The sequence below is a fragment of the Tenrec ecaudatus genome, chromosome 13 (genome assembly GCF_050624435.1).
Source record: "Tenrec ecaudatus isolate mTenEca1 chromosome 13, mTenEca1.hap1, whole genome shotgun sequence".
In the NCBI taxonomy this organism is placed as follows: domain Eukaryota; kingdom Metazoa; phylum Chordata; class Mammalia; order Afrosoricida; family Tenrecidae; genus Tenrec; species Tenrec ecaudatus.
In genome coordinates, this window is record NC_134542.1 from 32867976 (window position 1) to 32878280 (window position 10305).

Here is a 10305-nt window from a genome sequence, read left to right on the forward strand (position 1 = left end):
GACTCCAGATGCTATACCTTTGGATAGCCGGGCACCATCAGCTTTCTTTGCCACATTTACTTATGCACCCATTTGTCTTCAGCGGTTGTGTTGGAAAGGTGAGCATCATAGAATGCCAATTTAATAGAAGAAAGTATTCTTGCATTGATGGAGTACTTGAGTGGCGGCCCAATGTCCTTTTGCTACCTTAATACTAAACCTATAAATATAGGCACATAGATCAATTTCTCCATCCTCATATATAAGTATATTTGCATATATACATGTCTTTATCTAGACCTTTATAAATGCCCTTTGCCTCCCAGCTCTTTCTTCTATTTCCCTTGACTTTCCTCCTGTCCTACTATCATGCTCAGTCCCCATCTGGGTTTCAGCAATTCCTCTTGGTTACATTACCCTTGATCACACCCTAGCAGGCCTCCCACACCCACCTCACCACCAATTTGGATCACTTGTTGTTTGCTTGTCCCTGGGTTTGTTAACACTGCTTCCTTTCCCTCCACCTCCCCCTATCCCATTTCCCTCCGGAACTGTTGGTCCCGTTGTTTTCTTCTCCAGATTGTTCATCTATCTATTTTATTTAGATAGACACGTGGAGATAATAGCATGCACAAAAACAAGACAGAGCAAAACCAAGCAACAATATACAACAAAACAAAACACAAGAAATAAAAATTTGTAGTTAGCTCAAGGATTATTTGTTGGCCTTTAGGAGTGTTTTCCAGCCCAGTCTGTTGGGGCACCATGCCCTGGCCCAAAGTCCACCTTCAGCATTCCCTGGGGACATTGCCGCTCATTCCCTTGCTGTTCCGCTGCACTCCCCCAGTGCTTTGCCTCAGTGTGGCAGGATCGGATCGGCGCAATTCCCACACTGTGTCTCTGGTGCTGTCCCCTGCAGGGCCATGGGTCAGTGAGGGGAGTCATATCTCATAGTGGGGCTAGCCATGTGGTAGGACGACTTGTAAAGGAAAGAGAAAACTGGACTGGTGAGAAAAAATCCTGGAAAGTAGCACCAAGGAATTTCCTTTTTCTCACCATGACAATATACCCATTCTTCTAGGGTAGAATCCCAGGCTGTTCTACGTGAATTTCATTGAGAAACTGAACATCATCTTCCTGACAGCTCTGATTGTTTCCCTTCAGACTTCTTTTTGCTCCCAAATCGCAAAAGGCACATGATGTGGGGCTCTCTCTCTCTCTTTTTGTTTGAAACTAGCTGTGTATCACAAAAGAATTTAAGTCAGCTTCAATTTTACTTTTCCCTTTTTTCATAACCACTCAGACCTAGAATCTGGAGGGCTTTGTTTGTTTTTAAGGCTGTGACCCTTCTCTTTAAAAAATATTCATTATTATTATTAATTTCCTTTTATTGTGGAATATATCACAAACAAAGAAAAACCCATTATAGGTACCTGCACAGTCCACTGCATCCAAATAGTGACTCTGTCCCAGTTATACCCGTGCCCCAAAGGGAATCTTTCCTCTTTTTTCTCTTCTCCCCCACTCTGGCCCCCATCTCCTTACTTTCTTGTGTCTACCCTTTCCTCTTCATCCCACCCCTGGTCTTGTAACAGTCTTCACAATTTGGTGTGAAAACCATTTATGATAATGGTGTCATGCAATACTTATCTTCATGAGAGTGACTGACCTTGATGAGCAGAATGTCCTCCAGTTCGGTCCATGTCATGAAGTGTTTGATGGACTGGTCGTTGTTTTTTCTCAAGGATACGTACTTTTCCATTGTGTGTCTGGACCAGAGTTTGTTTATCCATTCCTTCCCAGATGAGGTTATTGATGGTTTCCATCTTTCTGCTAGTATAGAAATTGCTGCAATAAATGTGGGTGCATGTATCTGTTCATGTTTTGTTCTTTATTTCTTTAGAGACTATACCAAGGAGAGAGATTGTGAGATCCTAAGGTATTTGTACTTGCAGTTGTTTAAGGGAGCACTGTACTGTTTTCTATAGTCATTGGACAAGATCCGAGTGTCTTAAGGAGGCCCAAACCACCATTTTGTGTGGTGTCAATCCAAGAGGACAGCCTTATTTTGAGGAGTGTTGCTGGTTTCTATATACAACAGCGCAAATCAACACACTGCCCAGCCCTGCGCCGTCCTCGTGCTCATGATATTTGAGCCCATGTGGCAGTCACTGTGCCAGTCCGTCTCTCTGGGCCTTCCCCCCTTTTTGCTGACTCCCTATTTCACCAACCCTGATGGCCTGGTCCAGGGTCATGAGATGAAGTCTCGCCATCCTTGCTGCTTTAGAGTGTTCTGGCTGCATTTCTCCCAACAGGGATCTGTTCGCTCTTTGGGCAGTCCGTGGTACTTCCGGCCTCTTTGCCAGCACCAGAACTCAAACACATCAATTCTCTTTTGAGCTCCCTTAGTCGGCACCCAACTTTCACATGCACACGAGGCAATTAAGACTACTGGGGCAGGTCAATGATGTCATGGCATGTATTAACTGAATCTAAAGTTGATGCGTATCATCAAAAAAAAAGACTATTGTGACTGTGCCAGGCACCTCTTAGCCCTCAAAAGGACATCTTAGCCCTTCAACACTTTAAAGAGGGTTTGTGTAGCAGATTTGCCTAGTGCAGTATGCTTGATCTCTTGACTATTGCTTCCACGAGCATTCATTGACCGCAGATCCAAGGAAGATGAAAACCTTGGTACCTTCAAACTCTTGTTTATCATGATGCTGTCTATTGGTCCAGTTGTGAGAATTCTTGTTTTCTTTACATGGAGTTATCATCTATACTGAAGGCTATGATCTTTGATCTGCATCAGTAAGTGATGCAGGTCTCCTTCGCTGATGACAAGCAAGGTTGTGTCACTGGCAGATTGCTGGTTCTTAACAAGCCTTCCTCCAATCCTGATGCCACTATTTTTTTTCATAGAGCCTAGCTTCTCAGATTATTTTCTCAGTATAAACATTGAATAAGTATGGTGAAAGGATACAACCTTGATACACATCTTTCCTAATTTTATTTGACTTTTCATATTTCATACTTTGTTCTTCCACTAACAAGCTCACACAAAAACAAAGAACTGAGGATACTGCCTACCAAAGCATGTACAGAGTAGACAGAATCCACCGTGTGTGTACAAAGAGATTCAAAGCAGAGCAGCCCCGGCCACGTGTGCTATCACGAGTGGGAGGGCCTAACTGCTCATGTGTGGTCCTACCGGCGGCAGGGCCCAGGGCTAGTCTCACCATTCCTTACTTTAATTCATCCAGTGACCCCTGGTTCCTTTTGAACGACTGCCTCTTGGTCTGTGTAGCTGCCACATGAGCCTACTTATGTGTTTGTCTTTTTCCTTCCCCCCTGGAGGCCTCCTAAATCGTCAAATGTCCTTGAATTCACCTTCACTGGAATGTTATCCATAGTTTGTTATGATCCGCACAGTCCAGCGCCTTTGCACAATCAACAAAACACAAATCAACATCTTTCTGGCATTCTCTATGTTCAGATTCATCAGATGTCAGCCATGCGCTGCTTCTTTCCAGCGCCACTTCTGAATCAGGCTTGCTTCTCCGACAGGGGCTGCTGTTGTTATAAGGTCACAGCTGTCTTTGAATTATCATCAGCAAAATTTTACTTGCATGTGGTATTAATGACCGAGTTCAGCAACTTCCTCATGCTATTGGGCCACCTTTCTTTAGAATGCACAGAAGTGTAGATCTCTTCTAGTCAGTTGGCCAGGTAACTGTCTTCCAAATTTCTTCACATAGAATAGAGAGTGCTTCTGGACCTGCATTCATTCATTGAAACACTTAGATTGGTAGGCCTTCAATTCCTAGGGCCATGATTTGTTTTGTTTTGTTTTGCACAATGCCTTAAGAGCAGCTGGGGCATCTACCTTCGAGGCTATTGGCTCTTGGTCATATGCTATCTCTTGAAATGGCTGAACATTGAACAATTCTTTTTGGTACAGTGGCCATGTTTTTCTTTTTTAATCATTTTGTTGAGAGCTCTTATAGATGTTATAACAATCCATAATTCAGTTAGATTAAGCATAATTGAGCAATTACTGCCACCGTGATTTTCAAAACATTTTCTTTCTTCTTGAACTCTTTGATATCAGCTCACCTTTATTCCCTCCTTTCCCCACCCTACCCCCACCAGGAACCCTTCTTCTCATATTATAAATAGTTATTACTATTATTATTTTGCCATATCTTACACTGTCCACTGTATCCATTCCCCTAAAATTCTGTTATTCATTCCCCTTGAGTGGGGTTTGCTATTGGTTCCTACTTTCCTCCCTTTTCACCCCCCATCCCCTGCCCTCTTCCCTTACCCCCAGGGAATCGTTGCTCTCATTACTATTTTTGATGGGTTTATCTCTCTTGGATTTCATGCATCTTTTGATGCTTCCTGCATCAGTCACTATTTTGTCCATAGAATTCTTCAATATTGCAAGCTGAGTCTGCAATTAAAAAAAATTCTTTCAGCTTAAGAAATGCCGAGGGTGTTCTTCCCTTCTGGTTTTCTAACTCTAGGTCTTTGCAATTTCTTCTTCTTATTTTAAATTATGTTGTTATTATTATCTCTTTTGCTGCCCTCTCGCCTGTTTTTCTTTTCTTAAAGATCTCTTCATGCACATCTCACCTAAAGATCACTTCACCCATGGCTCTGCTTGGCAGCCAGTATCTTGCCAGTCTCTTTAGCATGGTGAGGTGGACGCCTTTCCCTCAGGGAAGAGAAACCCGTGGTTTGTTGCATATCCAATAACGAAAATGTTGGAAAGCCAGGTGGCAAAGCTAGCGCCATCGGCATCTTTCATGTGAACCACATCAAAAGAGCCAGATGTTTCTTTCTGTTCGTGATCACACCAATTCTTGCCAGGTTAGCACCTTCCGTCACCATGCACATGTTGCCAGTGTGGAACTTGATGAAATCAGTAACCTTTCCAACAGATTGAGTCTCCAACTCAATTTGAACAGTGTCATTCCCTTTGGTGAGGGGATCAGAATAGTGGATGGTGTGAGCTTCGTGGGTCACCAGGTGAGGGATTCTTTTTGTGCACAAAAAGATCTTTCATATTTTGCACAATGTGTATTTTGCCTCCTCAGGTGTCAGACGATGAACAGCAAAGTGCCCCTTGGCATCACAGACAGACAGAATTCACTCTGGTCTTGCTGATGACATCCATAAAACCAGCAGGAGGTTCTATCAGTTCGGACCTTGCCATTTTTTTTTTTTTAGCTTTTCTTAGTTTCTTGTCTTTTAAAACGTTTTATTAGGGGCTCATACAACTCCTATCACAATCCATACATACATCAGTTGTGTAAAGCACATCTGTACATTCTTTGCCTCATCAATTTCAAAGCATTTGCTCTCCACGTATGCCCTTGGCATCAGGTCTATCTTAATAAACCACTGCATGCAGTGTTTTTCCTGTCAGAGCATACCTCAGCCTATGTCTAAGCAATGATCAGGGGAGACAGTCTCTCAGTGTGTGGGGACCAGTGGATGACGAGGAGCACACACACCGGAGGGTGGGGTGTTCAGCATCCAGGGATTTGGAGCAGCTATGCAATTCAGATGCTTTTAGGGACCCGAGTCATGGCTGCGCAGAGTCCAGAAAGCACGCACGTTGTATTAGACTGCTTGACTTTGGCTTCCTGAGCGGTCCTGGGACATATTCTCTTCAGCTTCTTTATGCCCTCCATCATGTCTTCATCTTTGCTTTAGGTATTTGATGTCTAAGAGCACGAGTCAAGGGTTTCTTCTGACCTCATTTTGGTCGTTTACTTCTGTCCTTTTTAGTAATGACCTTTTGCTTTCTTCATTTATGATCTTCTTGGTGTCATACCCCCGAGGCACCCCACCTGTGTTCATTCATGCTCCGTAGGTCAAATCTGTTCTTGAGACAATCTTCACATTCAGGTGGGAGAGACTCAAGTTCATATTTTGGCTCCAGGGTGCTTGTTTTCACTTTTTTCAGCTTCAACCTGAACCTTTATATGATCATCAATGGTCTTGACCACAATTGGCCTCTGGTCTTGTTTTGGCTGATATTGTTGAGCTTCTCCATTATCGTTTTTCACCAAAAAACCCCAAACACAACTTACTGACATCAAGTTGATTCTGACTCATAGATGTAGTCAGTTTGATTCCTATCTATTTCATCTTACGAGGTCTAGGTGTGTCAGCACTGTTTATGTTGTTGAAAGAAGATATTCGCCATGAAGAAGTTGTTGCTCTTGAAAAATTCTATCATGCAGTTTCCAATTTCATGTTGCTAAGGCCATGTTTTCCAAAGAATCATCTTTGGGGAGGAGTTGAGAGATGGAAATCCCACCATGAGCAGTGTGTAGACCACGGTGGAGGCTATGTCAAGAAATAAAAGCTGTGCATTTTGATATTTTTGTTTAATAAAGCGTTCTATGGTTGTATAGCAATAATTTTGACTGACCCATGTAGAAGGAGGGTTTAAACAATTTGTGGGAAATTTTCATTATGTTTTCACCTTATTTTTCCATAGAATTTTTGAACCCTCATCATATTCCCATGTTACTCCAGGAAGACAGGCCCAGTACTCCCTGCCCTCATTGAACACGAATACCTCTCATTCACCATCTTTAATCATTTTTGTCCATTGGAGATGTCCACTGACTGCCCACCATGAGCAAGTCTTCTGTTAGCAGCTAGGGAAATGGTGATCAATAAGATATAGGACTTCACCCTAGGCCTTCATATAGGCTGCATGTTGTTAATAGATTCTTTATTTGATTCTCAAGGTATGGCTCCTGGATCGGAATCACCTGGAGTGAGTAAGCCACGCTATAGATTCCTGGGATTCACACAGCCTTCTGAATCAGAATTTCTAAGTTCAGAGCCCAGGAAGCTGCATTGCCAATAAGATTCCCTGATGCACTATCAAAATGGGGTGGGGACATCAGAGGTTTAATTTCACACCAGGGAAGGATCACCGCCAACCTCAGCCCCGGTCTGCTGCTGGTGAGGTAGATGTCAGATGGTCCTTCTCTGACCCCAGCTGTCCCTCTCGTGTACTGTCTATTTCACTGTGGTGTGCCAGAGTTTGTAGCAATGGCCACACAGAACCCATCGACCATGGTCACAGTTATGGGGTTCATTAGGGAAGTAGCAGGTTACAACTCGGGATCAATATCAACTGGCTACAAACTGGCACTGGGATCAGGAGGCATGTAGGCAGCCTCCCTTCTTCAGTGCAGGAACGCTCTAGCAGCTCCTCTAGCCACGAAGGTCTCCTCCTGGCCCCCTGAGGACAGGCTCCTCCCAGCCCTCTGAGGCCTGCTCTCTTGGTCCTTGGCCCTGGGCTCTGCTCTGGCCTGGCCTCTGCCTTGCCCAGGCAAGTGTTGTAAGGCTCTTCAGGCTTACTGATGCATGCCCAGAGGCAGCCTGTTCCACAGGGAAGCCTCCCACCTGCAGGTGCTAAGCTCTCACAATCGTTCAAGGGCTAGTACACCACATGTTGCCCGATCCAGAGAAGGGAAGTCCTGGCAGCTCACCTCAGTCTCCTAGTTCTGCTGCGCTGATTTCTCATCATTTATTTTTGCCCCATCTCATGCTTTTTCCAGCGTTACAGCTAGAAGTTTCTCAGTGCAGGGCCCCTAGGTCCAAAGGACATGCTTTGTTTCTGGCTCTTCTTTCATTTAAAAATATTTATAAATCCTTATTGGAGGGCTCTTACAGCTCCTATTACAATCAGACATCAATTGTATCAAGCACATTCTTTCTCTTTTTTGGTTGTTTTTAATAAATCATTTTCTTGGGGGCTCTTACAGCTCTTGTTTTTATTTTTAAATCATTTTATTGGGGCTTGCACAACTCTTATCACAATCCACACCTACATCCATTGGGTCTAGTACGTTTGTACATAGGTTGTCATCATCATTTCCAAAACATTTTCTTTCGACTTGCTGGCTCTTCCTTCTCGATGGCAGTGAGGTCCGCTCTTTTCTGGGATCAGCTCTCTTATTTCGCATCTATCAAAACAGATCAAACCTCTCCTTAGGGTTCTGTCCACCTTATCGGCATGGTTCCACCCCCACAGAGGTTCTAAGCATCTCATTTGTTCTAAGCACCTTATTAATAGGCCATCTAATCTCCTTGGTGAGCCATAAACACCTTATGTGCAGAGTCTCACCCAATCACGGTGTGACACAGTGTCATGCAGGCTGGAAGAGCCACATGAAGCAATTCCCTGCTCTCCCCCCCCTCTGGCCGACAGACACACACACACACGCACACACACACACACACACACACACACTCCAGTGTGAGCACTGGGGGTCTTGACTGGAAAACAAAATGCCTTCTTCTGCTCTCAAGGAGATGTGGAGAGTTCAGGATGTGGGGTGGTGTTGGCCTGATATGGGTCTTCTTGCCAGGGGTCTCCTCCCAGAGGACACAGAAAGAGCCACCATGCTCAAGGCTGGCTGTGACTAACAAGCAAACCCAAATTTCTTGCTTCAGCTGAGCACGTCCCTCCCACGGGTGGAGCTGCCAGGGCCACAGAGCCGGCGGAGAGCATTTTCTGGTCTCAAGATCCCTGTTTCAAATTATCTGAGCGAAGCTAAGCAGCCCCGGGGAGGGGGTCCATGTGGCTCTGTTCGGGGTAGGAGCTGTGTGTGGGGTGCACGTGCCCACCCATCATCTGTGTGCAATCCGACCAGGCAGCAGAGCAGATGAGCCAGCCCGTCCAGAGGGGCTCTGGGGGAGGCGGGGTGGAGAGGGGGGCAGTGGTGTCTCATGAAGAGCAGGCTGCAAGGGAACAGACTAAGACTTCCCTGCTGACACTCAGGGGGAGAGGATGTGGGCTGGCCGTGTAGGAATGGCTTACGAATCCCAGCAAGCAAGAATGGGCAAGGCAGGTCCAGGGAGAAGGGAAATACAAACCTGGAGATGTCAAATGCATGGCCCAAGGAATTCTCCCCAGCTGAGCCAGCCATGGCCATCGTTGAGGTGTGTTTGGCCTGTCCGGCGGCTTGTCATATTAAGATGGCTTGTGTGTTGGGTTTTATGCTGGAACCCATGGTGGACAGGTTCCGGTGGAGCTACCACACAAAGAGAGACCAGGAAGAAAATCCTGAAATGTCCACATCTGAAACTTAGCCAGGAAAAATTTTATGGATCACAAGAGATTGCTGTTTGACTTGCTGGCTTTGGAGAGGCCATCAGGAGGAACCCATCACTAGAGGAACTTACCACGTTCGGTGAGGCAGAGAGCCACCGAGGGTGAGGAAGCTCCTCAGTGGGATGAGTTGTACAGTTTCTTCAAGGATGACCTTGAACTTGCCAGTGCCTGGGGAGAGGATGCAGGCCTATGTCATGTTTTGTTCTGTTGCCCAGAAGGTCCCAATGACTCAGAGCTGACTTCCAGTAGCAAGCTCCCTCCATCTCCCATAGTTTGTTGTAGGAAGAGAGGGTCCAAGGGAGGGTCCCCTCCAAATGACAGAGGGCCTTAGAGATTCAACAACTTCAACAGTGCAAATCCCGGGCCTCTTTCCCAGCATTTTTGAATTGACCAGATGTGTGTGTTCAAGGTGCTCCTTGGGAACAAGGAGGGCGAGACTTCGTCTGATGTCCTTCAGACATGACATTCGGAGAGCACATCATGCTTGGCAAAAGCAGAGGATCCGTGGAAAGAGAAAGACTCAGTGTAAGGGATCCACCCAGCAGCTGCAACAGAGGAGCAATTAAGAGGATGGGTCGGGGTCCGTTCTGTGTGCACAGTGTCACTCTGAGCTGGCACTGACTCACCTAACAATGGTCACAGGTGGTCAAGGTTCTTAGGGCATTTTCCAGGTGCTCGCTTGTGCGATGACCTGTGTCTAGTGGTGGACGCGGCGTCTGGTTGATTTCCCTCTCGAAGCAATCTCCCTGAAGTGCGCAGGCTTGCGCTTCTGACTCCGAAGTAGGGCGGGCCCCGGATACATTGTTCTTTTTTTAGGCGACCACGCTGCAGAACTGTCCCCAAACAGCATTCCATCCAGCACCCATTGTCATGAAGGCTTTGGTCATTCCGTGTCATATAGTTTTGAGTTCCAGTTTGGAAATACTCCAAGTAAGGTTCTATTTCTTAATTTAGGAAAATGAATATCTATTTTTTTTGGTTCTGACCCCATGATCCCTGATCATTAAAGAGCACAATGGCCGACCCTGTATGGTCTTTGGATGCTTCAGATGCAAACATGACTGATGTCACTGAATCCGACATGCGCAGATGGTGGGAAAGACCACCATTTTGCTACAAATGTCTTTGTGAAAGAAAAAACAAAATAAGACCCGGTCTAGAGCTCCCCTCCT

At 45.5% G+C, this 10305-nt stretch overlaps 1 non-coding gene across 1 annotated transcript; it reads left to right on the forward strand.

Moving 5' to 3' along the window:
* The first annotated feature begins 2438 nt into the window (after positions 1–2438).
* On the forward strand, positions 2439–2516 carry LOC142425189 (small nucleolar RNA SNORD45). The gene has a single exon (XR_012779546.1). It is a non-coding gene; the product is annotated as a small nucleolar RNA SNORD45 (small nucleolar RNA).
* The last annotated feature ends 7789 nt before the right edge of the window (positions 2517–10305 follow it).